The sequence below is a fragment of the Rhea pennata genome, chromosome 1 (assembly GCF_028389875.1).
Source record: "Rhea pennata isolate bPtePen1 chromosome 1, bPtePen1.pri, whole genome shotgun sequence".
Lineage (NCBI taxonomy): Eukaryota > Metazoa > Chordata > Aves > Rheiformes > Rheidae > Rhea > Rhea pennata.
The window spans coordinates 66751839-66766148 of NC_084663.1; the positions used below are offsets into that span (position 1 = coordinate 66751839).

Below are 14310 nucleotides of genomic sequence, written 5' to 3' on the forward strand. Positions count from 1 at the left end.
CTGTTGGCTGACTCATTCTTCATTTTGAACATAGGAAAAAACCAACATAATAAATGTATCTATCACAACAGCATTTAGGTTCACTTTGCAAACACTACCAACATGTTTTTATTTGACGAATAATTACATCACTACAGCTTACCAGTTTGACAGCAGGGACCATGCCCTTATGCAATTTAAAGACAACACATTTTAAAATTGATTTTGCAGTACTCCAGATGTAATTTCTGGTCTATCAGTGCATCAACACAGTTTTCTATTTTCTGTAATCTGTAGCATTCTTTGAATTAGCTGATAGTTTACAATAACTATTCAATACTCAGAATACTAGCAATACAAAAAAAAAAAAAATCACAACTCCACTGCAAGCCATTAGCTAACTTTCTGGATAAAAAGATTACTTAACCAACTCAAACCCTAGAGTCCCCAAATCTCAAGCACCTTTGTTCTTCTTCACTAATCATTTCAGACTGCAGTATCAAGTTCCCTACAGAGTATCTAATCTACACAGAGAGGAAGCACCAACATTCCCAATCCCAGAAGTCCTATGCTAAGTCTCAGTGTCCCATACATCACCTCCAACTTGATAGTGAAATATTTCATTGCCTCCACTGCAGAGTGCCAACAGTCTATTTCATAGCTCAACTCTAAAGTGGTGAACAAGGAATGTAACGAAACAGCTTCTAAACCTGTCCTCTCATGAAAACAGGTATTAAGATGAATCTCATTGCATAGTGCTTCTATGGTGCTTCTAAAGAAGCACCAAGTGCTTCTTTACAAGGTCTCAAGTGATCACAACATGCCAAGTCTGGCATTACTAGAGGTATTTCATTTATTCACAACGTACTACAGATCTTAGAGCAGTGTAACACCCTCACAGGAACCCATAAGAATCTATTTCCTTGCATCAGATCCAACTCAGATGTAACTTTCTATAAGCTCTGACACCTTATAATTGAGTTCAGTCTAAATTGTGTTTCTTCCACCCATAAAAATCCTGATTTATGCAAGAAATCAAGGTACACACCAAAGTAAAGTCACAAAAGGCTACTGCAGTAATAACAAGTTCTAGCTCCATCACAGACTCATTTTCTGCAGAACTGGGACTTCGACTTTCAAAGTAAGTTCCTGGCTTTGAGCAACATCCAAACATAAGCCACGGATAAAACTGCCACAAAGCTGGATCGTCGGTACTTGCCTGTCTCTGCAGGCAGCTTCGAGCAAAGCAGCCATCTGCCATGCTCGGCACGCAGCAAGGCAACGTGCAGACGCCGCTAACGCCCGGCCCTCCCCGGGTATCCCCCCGGGCGCGACGACGCCAGGGGCCCGGCGTCCGCGGGGCTCGGCCAGGCCGCACCGCCCGCCCAACCGCCGCCCGAAAGCAGCGCGCCCGTTAAACGCGCTGCCCCTCTCCGACCCTAGGGCAGCACCCGCTCCCAGGCGCCCTGGCTCACCCGCGCCGCCGCCGCCGCCACCCCGCGGCGGGGTCCTGCGGCCACACAGAGCTCTGCTAGCGGCACCTCGCGGCTCCCCGGCGGGGCGGGGCGGGGCGGGGCGGGGCAGCCGAGCCGAGCCGAGCCGAGCCGAGCCCGGCCGGGCCGGGCCGGGCCGTCCTCACCTGCGCGTGCCGGCCGCGCCCCCAACCCGAGCAGGAAGCAGCGTCCGGACCCCCTTCCGCCCCTAACACGTCACTTCCGCCAGACTTCCAGCACCTCCTCAAGCCGTGGCACGCTCTTCCCCTCCGAGTGCGGGAGGGGGAGGCGGTTGCGCATGCGTGGGGGCGGCGGGGCGGCCGCCCGCCCGGGCCGGGCCTCGGTCTGCCGCCCTCCGGGTGCTGCGGGCATCGTGTGCTGTGTCGGCTGTCCCGTGCTAGCCCCCTCCGCTGGCACGGCCGCAGGGCGCCGCAGCCGCTGCCCCAGCCCTCCCTGCGGACTTGGGCCTCCGCCCCTGCCGACGCCCCGACTCAAAATGGCGTGGCTGCCGGGCAGCCGTTGGTTACCTCACAGGCCGGCGGTGATGTCACAGGGCCTGCCGAGACGTCACAGGCCTGCCATGTCACAAGGCCGGCCGCCATGTTGCGAGCCTGGCCAAGGCAAGGGCTCCTCGCCAGGGAGGTCGTCTGCTGCGTCCCCCAGCAGCTTCCTCCTGCCAGCGGGCAGCTCTGCCCCTCTTAGGGGCAGTCGTAGGCCTCGAGCACGCACCATGGCGGCAAAGAGCAATGTGCCTGCCCTGAGAAGGAGGGAGGCGTTGTCATGCCACTTGATCTTGGCTCTGCCCACCTGCAACAAAGTCGTGATTTTAAGAGAGGATCCCACAAATGTTATTTTGTGTTTCCACTGTCAGCCCTGCTTCTGTTCCTAGCCACTTCTGTGCTTCCACGTATCGAATATGGAACGTGGTAGACAAGAGAGGTGTCCTGACTTGCACACTTGCTTGTTTTCCCTCCAGTGCTCATATTTAGAGTTGGGCAATTTAAAAATTGACTTTATAATAATGATGAACATTTCCTTTTTTTTTAAGTATAACAACCTCCTAGTTTATTCTTGTGTCTCTTTTATATTCTCCTGTTATGCACACATTCAAACAACCAGTGTGCATATTCCAGCACAAATATTCATGGAAAGTGAATTTCAAGACAGCATCTGTAAATATTAATACCACATTTTAAAGGGGCGCACGCAAGACGTAGCATAGGTATCTGCAAGCTCATCCACTTGAGGATCAGAAACAATTCCTCACAACATACCTAAACAGAACATAATGCTATTTGAATAGCAAATATCAGTTTTTGAGTGCACACAGGGAACACTGTGATTGATACATAGCATTAAAAACAGTACACAAGTAAAAAAAAATGGGCAAACCTCTTCAAATGGTGAATGCATATGAAGAAATTCAGATCTGCTCATGCATATTCAACTCGGGGAAAAGGGTAAATCCATTACATAAATTACCTGTTGCAGATTTTTCACTCAGTTCTACTCCTTTGCGGTGGGAGGCACAGTTAGAAAGATTCGCTGCAGAATGAAGTGGAGAGGAGATATTAGACCTGATGGAAATCGAAAACAAATTAATAGCCAGCAGTAGTATCTCACTTGTTTCGTAGCCTGCAGGAGAGTGCAATGCTTGCCCTGTGATGTTTTAATGATGGCACTGATAAGACCCATCATTATGGAGAGCGTAAGGCCACAAGGCCTCAGAGTTAAGAACCAGGCTAAGAGCTAGTCAAACTCCCTGTAAGGGAAATAGGTTATAAGGAATGTAAAATCCTGGCAAAAATTCAAAGCAGACAAAAAAAGAGATCTAGCAGAGTCTGAGCAAGGAGCATATGTGTGGGTGTCAGGACCTGTCAGAAACAAAATAGGGAAGCGGATGTAAGAAGCAACAATCCGATCTATTCTGATTCATTTTTATTTATATACTGCTGACGGAAAGCCTTTCAACTGCATTGTGAAAAATTCAAGTCAATCCATTCGTAAAATTCAAGATAAAGCAAGAGGTGATGGCAGGCTGAGGCAGCCCCCTCCTTCCATGTCCCTTTCCCACCCATCCTGAGGAAGAGGAAACAGCAGGTTTTGCAAAAGCGAACAGTAGGAGGCAAAAGGAGAGCTAACAGAACTGGACAGAGAAAAGAAAAGTAGTGAATCTTAGGCTGAGGAGGTAGAGAGATAATAAAGCAGAAGAGCAGCAGGGAGGAAATGAGTCCAGCATAAGAAGTGGTAGCAGGATAGCAGCATACCAGAAGCTGGTATGAAGGAAAAATCAGTAAGACCATGGTAGCAGATGAGACGTTGTAAGTCATAGTGAGCTCCTGTGTAACCTCATCATATATCACATATCTTTCCTGTGCAGGCAAAGCCTAACCAGTTGAGAACAAGAAGGTGTTAACAACAGCACACAGAAGGAATCTGGAGGCAAAGTAGGAAAGCAGCTGCTTTACACAGCACAGGCAAGCTGGAAGCACTAGTCTGACTGACAGCACATCTCAGCCCACACAATTGGCTGGTGGAGGCTGAGCGACACCATACCCAGCCAGTGAAATAATGAACATATTTTCTTCTCTCTTTAATACAATGATTACTGGCTATATTTCATAACATTTTGCTGGGTAATTTTCAGCGGTCCTGAGAACAGGATCCTGTTACATAAGCTAGTGCTGCACTCAGGGAGCTGCCTGACACCCACAGTCAGCTAACTCTCTTTCCTGGTACAAGTCGCAGTAAACAAAAATAAAATGAGGCACAATGCTTTTCTCCACTAACGAAAAGGAACACTATTGCCCATTATTGCCCACGTAGGGGAAGATTTATGTCCTTCTTCCCATACAGTCAATAGGACATTATTTTTTAGAGGGTGCGAAGAGAAAGGCCTAGTAGCGTGCCAAGTCACACGTGACAGCCTGTCCGCTGGTTAGGAAAACACCTGGTTTTCCCAGAGCCATTGCCCAAGTTGATACCAAGGGGAGACACTAGTCCCAGGAGCTGCAAAGAGCCCCTGTCCATGGACTATGGCAATGCCACTCTTGGTCCCTTTGTCTTGCAGTGGGGACTCAGACCCTCTCACTCTCAGTGAGGTTGCTTGAAGTCAGGATGGGCTATGGAATATGCCCTTGGCCTGTGGAATAAATGACACCAGATGTTTCCACCAGTTCTTCTGGCTGGCTGTGCAGAGACTTTGCGTGCTTTGCGTTGCTGTCAATCACAGGCAGGGTCCTCACTCTGAACAAGCGACTGATCCAGAGCAGCTCAGGGGACTTCAAATTTTCCATGTTTTTACATGCCATTCTCTGTCTAACTGTTTACAGTGTTCATACTGTCTGCCTGCTTTTCCATCACAGCAGTATTCAAGCACTTCCACTATGTCCAGGACTTCTGCACAAAGACATTTTTTCCTGTAGGCTAGACTCACTCACTGCAATTATCTATACACAGACTGATAACTCATCTATTCTTCTGTCACAGCCACAAATTCCTGTGTAAGTCTTTTAGACTCACCTTGCATTTGTACTTGTTTTCACTTTCTGAAAGTGCACTTTTCCACCAGAGTGCTTTTTCTTAAGCAAAAAAAAAAAAAAAAAAAAAAAAAAAAAAAAAAAAAAAAACCCACCTTCAAAACATTAAATTAATTTGCTCTTTCTCTTGCTGCAATATCTTTTACTGAGCAAAGTCACCTTGGGCAAGTAATTAGTGCCTCATTTTCCTCACTAGAAAAATGGAAACAATAATATTTTTCTACCTTTGATATCTTTAGGATGGAAAATGCTGCTACTTATTATAATGTTTTACACCAAAATTTAATAACATAAACCTCAGAACCTGAAGGGAAAAAGGAAAAAGGGAAAGTGAGCAGAATACAGAATGATGCTTTGATTGTGTGTTTTGAAGACACTGGAAATTTCTTGTAGTCCATTGAATAGCGTTTGTCAGACATTCAAGCAGGACTGGCTGAGTCTCTTTCACACAAGGTCAGGAGAAGGCCAGAAAACAGATCAGATCTTACGCCAGACTTCCCTGTAGTTTTGCAGTCTTTCAGATCTGAGGAATGGTTTGCTATTGCATTTGGGACAGAGAACTGAACTCGCCTAACATTTGGAAGTGTCTGGACTTCAGGTTTTGCTTCAGGCCTGACTTTTATGTTTTGCTTTCAGGATTGCCTTGGAGGAATACGTAGGATACTTCTTGGACATCTGTCCCTTATTCTGTGTCTGGTAACAACCAGCTCCCCTTCTTAGTGCAGGATAATGGGATGTTGAAACTGCACATTAGTAAACAAAGTTTTCTCAGTTTGGAAACAAAGTAATGTGCTAAGTACTACCATTTTTTTCTGGAACTTTAGATACTCTCAATATAACATTCAATATTCCTGTTACCTCTGAGGCAGTGTTACTGCAGGTGCTTACATCTGATTCAGATTTGAGGAACCCATACAGGTGGTTCCCCAACATATGGCATCCCTCTTTCCCTAGTCATGAGGCTTTGGGATAAGGTACAGCAGAGTGGAGAAAACCAGAGCCTACAGTTGACAGAAGCACCAGACCTCTCTCCCTTTTCCTCTTTCTCCTCCTTGCTTGTCGTAGTCCTCTCCTTAGCCCCTTCTGCTTCTACTTCACTTTCTTCCCGATCATCCAGCCTCCTCCTCACCCCCCGAGCTCACAACTTTAAATACTACTTGCCAGAATCACACTGCTTCTTCTTCATAGGTGCCTGAGTGCTTCCGACACCCATGTCTGCACCATCCATTAGGCTGTAAGTCCTCAGGGCACAGACTGCCACAGTGTCTGGCATAGGGCTCCGGCAGTGGGTGGTTCTCAGGCAGTAGTCAGGAACATATTTAACAACAATAATGCAACTTCTGTAATGCATGTGTGAGAATCAAATGATTGTATATTACTGTCTGAGGACAAAAATTTTTCCTGAGGAAAAATTGGTATCTTTGTGTACAACTACACAGATATGCCATTTCAGATGCAGTGTTGCACCTTGAATGGTCTGTAAGGGCAGGGTGGGTTGCAAACAGTGTCCATCTAGGATGTCACTGGGCAGACGCTTAGCCGTGAATTCCAAAAGACCATGGTTAGTGTTGCATGGACAGTTTTGCATACTCACAGTAATTGCCTGTATTCATTGAAAAGAAAAAAAAGACGCACATTTATGAAATAGTTGTATATGTGAGAAAAGCAATGTAACCAAAACTAAGCAATAACAGAGGGAAAAAGCAGAAGCTCCCTAGAGTGAAGTGTAAACAAGGAAGGAGTTTCACACACATTTTTTTTGTTATTTTGTGGTTCCTTTCCATACCCCCACTGCACTCCCCAACCATATGAGTCCTAAGCAGGATTGACCTTGCTTAACCCTTGAGATCTAACAAGAGCACAGTCCACAGCAGTATGGCTGCAGGCTAATGCTTTTATTTTTGTAACCATAAATTCCTAAGAGCATGATAACAGCAGTTAGGGATCAAACCCGTGCATCTTGCATAACAGAACAGAGTATTCCCATTAGGCTACCTGGCAAGACATCAAACATCCCGTACCAGGCTTTTAAAAATAACTTATTTAACAGAAAAGAGAGAAATACTGAGAACAGCTATGGCCAATGCAAAAGCAACAAGTATTCTGAGGTAGTCATTTAGCCATGCTGCCAACAGGCACAAACTACATATTTTATAAGTCAACACATACAAGACTTAAGGAACCTACACTTCCAAATATCCAGCTATTGGTCATACAGTCACAATTACCATTGCATATGCAAACCAAAAACTAGCTATCCAAGCCTTTTCTGCTTTATTTCAGATACAAAGTCTTTCCAATCCAGGCTTACCAAATACTGATTGTGACTACCAGGCCCTGGCAGAGCCATTCTTTCATCACTACAATGAAGTTACCAGTCATCGTGAACTAACTAATCCCCTTCTGCCACAAAAACAGGATTTTAACCCAAGAGTTATGGTCAGTTACAACTCACTATGTTAGCAAGACATTTAACATCATTCTTTTGATGCTGACCATCTCTGTTAAGTTCCTTTAGAGCTACATGGCTGCTAAATATTAGACCTTGTTTCAGAAAAATTGGAATTTATTTTTTTTTTGCCATCCTGAGACTGAAATAAATGTCAGCATTCTGATGAAAATTCACTGCACTTCTTACTCAGCTTTAGACCAGCTTTTTTTTTTTTTTTTTTTTTTTTTTCTTCTTTGTCTTCTGGCTTAATTCCTGAGGAAAAAAGATTAGATGGAATTTTCAAGAACATTTCTTCCTATTTTTTAAATAGGTCTTTAAAAGATTCATGTATTACAAAACACATATATTTAAACCAGGAACTTTTAATAGTATTTTCTCATTTTTTTACATTAGCTTCAGTGTTTTTCAATGTACGTATTAATGCTTCAAGACAAAAGTCATTGTTGGATGCAAATTAGGGAATTTCTGAATATATCTGGAAAGTTAGTAAATAGAGAAGCATGAAAAGAGATGCAAGTCCCTTCATTAAAGATTAGAGTTAAATATAGCTGGAGAAAGCTGTAATAATAAAAGCTTACTCAAAATATTAAGAATCTATGGACATATGTTTGTCCAAATAGTAACAGCAGGACACTTGATAGATTTTAGGGCAGTCTGTTTCCAAACAAAATAATTAGGGGGCAAAACATAAAGAGAAGCTTTGATGAAGCAATTCATTTTAATTATGGACAGCATCAGTTAGGGTCCTGCACCATATAATTGTACTTTTGACATTGTCTAATAGGAGCATATTTTAGAAAAGGCACTAACATAGTAAAAAACTTTGCTCCAAAAAAAAAATCCTTTCATTAAAGCTTGCTCCTGCAGAGTTAGTTTCAAGCCAAAAACAATTTTTCATCTTTTCAAATATAAAAACTAACAAAAAGAATTCAATATTCTGCGGGAATGAGCCTTGCCCCTGGGAAAAGAAGTTGATCCAAACTCTTTGTTGTCAATAGTAAGCTCCTATTTTAGGATTTAAGTGGGTGTTCACATCGCTGGGTGATGTGAATAATTGATTATTTGATTCCATTGTTAAACCAAAACATTAAGCTCTATTTTTCCCCAAGTTCAATTATTTGTGGTGTATTTGGTAAACTGAAACAAATTAAACCACATAATTTTGTGGTAAATTATTTGCTATTTGTTTGATCTGGTCCAGCATTAATACTGCCATTTTTTTTCCAGGTATATGCAATAAAATCAAAGGACTAGATTCAGAGAAGAACATAGACATTGCATTCAGAGACATTTTTGCCTTTTCTACCCAAACTGGAAATGCAGTAAAAACCTGAAATTCTTATATGAATTATTGCTTCTCTGAATGAACAGTGAAATACATGTTAAACCTTTCCAGTGATGTTATTACTCTTGCATTTCAATCTTTCAAATGCTTTCTATTGCTGTTAAGTATTTACATGAAATTATTTTATTTCAAAGCTTATATTTGGCTGTTATAATTCCTATATCCTGCAGGCCTGGTGGTCCTTAAAATTATGCCATATTAATTGCATTGTAATAACTGTATACTAAGGGGTCATGTTAATTTCAAACATTTTTTTTCTGTAGAAACATGAATTTATTTTGCATCTGCTTGATAACATTTGGTACCTATTTAATTCTGTTCTAAGACCTACAGACATAATATTCATTTTCATTTATAAATAAGTAGAATATATATTTCCCACTTCAGTCTTTAATTCTCCTCTCCAATTTAGAGAAATGTCAGTAGGCAAAACAATATTGTGTGCAACACAACATCCATTTTAAAAGTGACTATCCTTGTCATTTTCCCATAATAAAGACAATGCATTTATTTGATAAGTATACCTAATAGTACTTCTAAGTGCTAGCAAAACTATATTGCTTATTCTTAAAAAAAAAAAAAAAAAAAAAAAAAAAAAAAAAAGTTGTGTCAATAAATAACTGTTCCAGGTTCCCCTGTTCTTGGGAGAAGGCAAAAAAGTCAGGAAAAAAAGCTCAGACTTTACAAATGTGTTACAAATATGGGAAATTTCATACAACCTGAAGCATATGAAGGAGACTCACCTTATGCCCCAATGTTAAGACCTCTTTCCTGAGAAATGGGATGCGTTCAGGTACATGTGCAGGTTGTGACTCAGTTCTCTCGTTGTTCCTCTAAGCATCCTGAACAGGAGCTACTGAACAGAAGGACTGTAGCTGGTTGATGGCGTGGGGCTCCCCTCTCTCCCTACCACCTTATGAATTCATCTCAGAAATCCAAACAATTTGTTTAAAAACATACAGGAAAGAAATATTTCAACATTCCTCTAATGCTCATTGTTTTAAATGTCCAAAATCTTCAGTGGGTACCTTTCAAATCCACAAAAAAAATTTGCATTGACTAAATTTGTTTTGGCAAAGAAACAATTTATGAGAAACAATTCACTACTAATACATCAATTTCAACACGGCCTTCTGTAGGAGGTGAATACATCCATTGAAATGAGCCCAGGAACCAAATATTTGCAGCAGGAAGTTCGAACCAGAGCCAAGATGCAAACCTCTCAGCTCAGGCTCATCTTCAGTCAGCAACAAAAGATGTGATCTCAAACCTATACAGACCACGGATATTTCCTTGAAATGTTTGTTGGGTGGAGAGAATCAAGGCTGTGCCCAGAAATACAATTGGTTTGTTTGAGGAGGTCTCTCCGTCCAGTTTGGTCACGAGTATTTTGCTGCCAGGCAGAGGTGCGGAGCTGGAGTCCTAAGGACAAGGTGCACCCTGCTCTGAACGAGAAGACAGCACTGGTTTGCTCTTCCTGCAGATGCCTGGTGGCATTCTGCCTTTGCAGCGGGTAGTAAAGGATGTGTCACTGCGTTGAGGGGGACCTAGAGACTTGCCCTTTCCAGCAGACAGAGAAGTTGGCTAGGCACAGAGATGGCCATGACAGGCAAGTCACACAGCATTAGGAGCAAGAATCTGGATTGCAAGAAAGGGAGTCAGAGAAGTCAGCTGCTTCACAAGGCAGCTTCTGGGACTGGGAAGAAATACCTGAAAGGAAGAGGAGGGATTGTTGTGGGTAGTTCAAAATGTGTAACTAGGACTTACGAGAAGGCAAATGAAAATATAAACCAGCTACAAAAATATTTCTTAAAATTCAGACTGATCTGGCAGTGATGCTGTTGGCTCCAGTGGGGAGTAGGAGTGATCTCTATCTTTTTTTACATTGACTAGTATTTACAGCTGACGGCTCTTTGTTTTATTCTGTGTTTTACACCCTATTGCTATGCAAACTGTGGCATATTATCCCACCTTGTCTCTATTACTACAAACTATTTCATATTCACTGCTGCTCCTGGACCATAGGAAAACAATGTAGATGTCAGGTAGGGTAAAATCTTGGCTCCCACTGAAGTCAATGAAAGTTTTTCTCTCCGACTTTAAAAGCATGTAGTGAACTACTGTCCTTAGCTCTACTTTTTCCATAAAAGAGTTTTTTTTTGTTTTTTTTTTTTTTGTTTTTTTTTCATTTTTCAGGAGCCCATTGAACAAATGATCTAATGGCTATAGTACAGCTGTTTAAGCAGGGACAAGTTCCCATCAGCACTAATGACCAGTGCAGCTGAAACAGCAGTGACACCAGTGGAAGTGCCAGCAAGGATAAGGAGGGATAATTATCACGGTGGTAAAAATGCCAGCAGTTGCCAGAACATCACCTCAACTTGGGCACTCACCACCGTAACTCTGGGTTTAGCTGAGCTAACCGTTGCAATGATGAGATAGCTTTTGCTCCTGTTCCTCTTTGGAGACCCCACCAGGACAGGCAGATTGTAACATTACGAGTGCCTCCTTTCCCTCTTTGAACATGTGTGCACTGAGCCAGCAGCAACTTGGCCTTGAGTGTGCACCATTATCTTCACAGAAGGGAAGGAAATACAACAAATTAATGCCAAAACAACATTATTTCAGTCACACAGAGGATTTTTTTAGGTCTGTTTCATTCCGTCTGGTATAATACTGTTTATGTCCTGAAATCTGTGCTATGAAATGTACAGAATGTACATTATGGGAGAATTCCCACTGCTGCTACAACCTCAACCTTTCAATTTCCAGATGCTTGGGACTGTACATCCACCACCTGCACACTGTGTTAGTGCCAGGTTTGCATTAAGAAACAAGTGGCTCTATTTCACTACTCTTGAAATCTGATTTTAAATTGACTGGCCTTATCCTGCACCAACCAGAGTCAAAGAATACCATGTCCCATTTTTTAATGACAGCAAAAGCCATCCACATCAACAAAATGTATCTGCATCTGAAAGACTGGTGAATGCAGGTAAATAGTAAATGCAGGCAGATGCTCCAGCTAGACAGATTTCTGTGCTTGGACAGAACCCACTGATTTCAAATGAGGTCTCATGCACCTGCTTGTCTGGAGCAGCTTATAGGATTGGGGTCAGAGTTTCAGCTAGCAGGAGAAGCCTTCCTTTCACCCCTGCCTCCATTTTTTTCTTATGCTCATCATGTTTATATCATCTTAAATAGCACTAATGCAGCCTGATCCCTCTAAACTATGTCATACTGACAAAAGGAGAAAAAAATGCCTGTCTGTGCTCTCCTGCTTTCTACTTTCCTTTTCTTAATTTGCTAGGCATGATGACCTCTGTGAGAGTGCTGCATTCATTTTGGCAGATTTGGCTGCTAATTCATATATACTAGAATTGAAAGGCATGAGCTGAATTTCAAGTGTTTCTCCATTAATAATCTGTTTGTTATCTTAATAAATATTTGTGATTTTTAATCTGACATAGGTGACATGTTTATTATTACAATTATGCTTATTGTTCATGATTTACATTGGTCTCTATTATTTTGGACTGTTTTCATTTATCTGTAAACAGTTCATGCTGTTTTATATATTCTGTCACAGTTGTGTTTTGCCTTTTTGTGCTGATCTCTGTAAAAAACACAGCACATAAGAAATTAAAAAACAAAGAGAATATTTCCAAAATCATCAGTACCACATCCATCCAGCAGTAATTTAAATGTGTATGAAAGAGAATACAAAGCTAAACAGATGGGGAGCTTTTAAAGAAATCATTACTTAAGGCATCAGCATATAACTCTGGCTACTTTTTAGTATCCAGACCTGAAACTAAAGCAGAGTCAATGGAACGACTGGCACTGCCTTTTCACCAAGCTCCAGGTACATAGGGACTCTTGCACAGGTAGGTCTTTGGAGAGAGGATTGTGTCTGCGCATATGGCCTTGATCCCACATTCTGATATGTGGTGCTGTCTTTATTCCTCATTACTCCACGGTTACAGTATTAGGTACCACTGGAGCAAAGTTGTGCCACAAAGTTGTGCTACAAGATGCTGCGAATGCTAAAAATTCAGGCAGGTTCAAGGGGAGACCAGCTAAGTTGGCAGAAGAGAAACCTACTGAGGGTCACTTAATACAAGGCTATAACCTCTGGCTCTGGAAGTCAGGCTGAAGGACAACTTGGGGGAGGTATCACTTCGTGCTGGTCCCGTTCTAAGTCTCTTTCCTAGGCATCTGACTTTGGCCCTTTTGTTTATTTATATGTTTTGAAAGTCTTACATTGTGGTTTTCATACACACTTTGGAGTTTTGAGTCTTCCTTTCAGCCACACTCAGCATGTCTCTGTCATACCTATTCAGCCATTCTGCCCTGTTTGCTGAGGCGCTCCAAGTGCCTCCTCCCCTCACACCTCCTGCCTCCCCTGCCATTCCTGTTTCTTTACAACTTCCACATCTGCCCCATCTGCAGACCACATACTAGCCCTCCTCCCCTGCCTCAGTTCTGCTCACCCTGGTTACTAATGGCCATGCTCAGTCCCCTGTACCTTATCTACTCTGCACCACTCTCCCTCTGTGTCATGCTTCTCAATTCACATCAGTTTTCTCTCCTCCTTATCCACCCACTCACTGTTACTACTTCAAGCTCCTAAGCCCTCCCTCCAGGTTGAAACTCCTCATCCTTCTCTGTTTCTCTCTCCCCTTTGCCAAGATGAGCACTGCAGAGATGCAAGGAATAACTAAGCTGTCATCTATGCATGGCATGGAAAGGAGGAGCAGAGCTGCTGTGAGCTTTGGGGATTTATTGCTTCTTCCCCTCCTTTAAAAATGGGTGTTGTGTTTGAGAAGATACTTCTGTCTGTTATCTGCAAAGGCCTGAAAGATTGCTTTTACACAGAGACATGGGTAAATATAGCAGCCAGCAAATCAGAGGGGAACTTCTCTCTGGCCAAGCTAAAATGTTGAAAGAAGGTTTCAGCTGCTTGCCTGGTCACTAGATTGGCTTCAGCCATTGCCAAAATCCCATCATTTGTGAAAAAACCGGCAAGGCAGAGTCGCTTGCACCCACAGCCTGTGTGTAATCACCACACAGTTCTGCTGTTAAGCTGATGTGCACAACGCAAGAACTAGAGCTGGGGTATGCTGCTGTCTGACCCATCTCCTGCTCTCTCCATCTGGGCCTCCTGAAAGAGAGCGTGGCCTTTGGTGTCCTGTGCAGGAAAAGATCCTATTGTACAGACATGGTTGCAGGAATATGGAAGATGGTAGCTGTCAGAGCAATTCCACTAATTTCCTCAAAGAAAAATTAGGAGCAAGTTCTGATTTTGAGTCACAGGATCATTTTTGCCTATTCATTTTCCCCTTATTTTTTTTTAGACACTAAAATAAAACCCAGAATTTTCTATCAGAAATCAAACATGTCTCAGATAATCCTGTTTATAAGCAGACTTGAAAGCAAAGTTTAACTGGAGCAGAAGCTTAACCCCATAAATAATGGGCATCAAGAGACAGGAACACATTT

At 42.5% G+C, this 14310-nt stretch overlaps 1 protein-coding gene across 2 annotated transcripts in view; it reads right to left on the reverse strand.

Moving 5' to 3' along the window:
* Positions 1 to 1947, reverse strand: part of WASHC1 (WASH complex subunit 1) — a 46602-nt gene extending 44655 nt beyond the window's left edge. The window contains exon 1 of one of the 2 annotated variants that reach the window (XM_062590437.1): positions 1619 to 1947. The gene's annotated coding sequence lies outside the window, so the exon portion shown is untranslated. Of the gene's footprint in view, positions 1 to 1454; positions 1539 to 1618 lie in introns of those variants that run through there. The other variant, XM_062590447.1, reaches the window with a different exon arrangement.
* Between the last annotated feature and the right edge of the window lie 12363 nt (positions 1948 to 14310).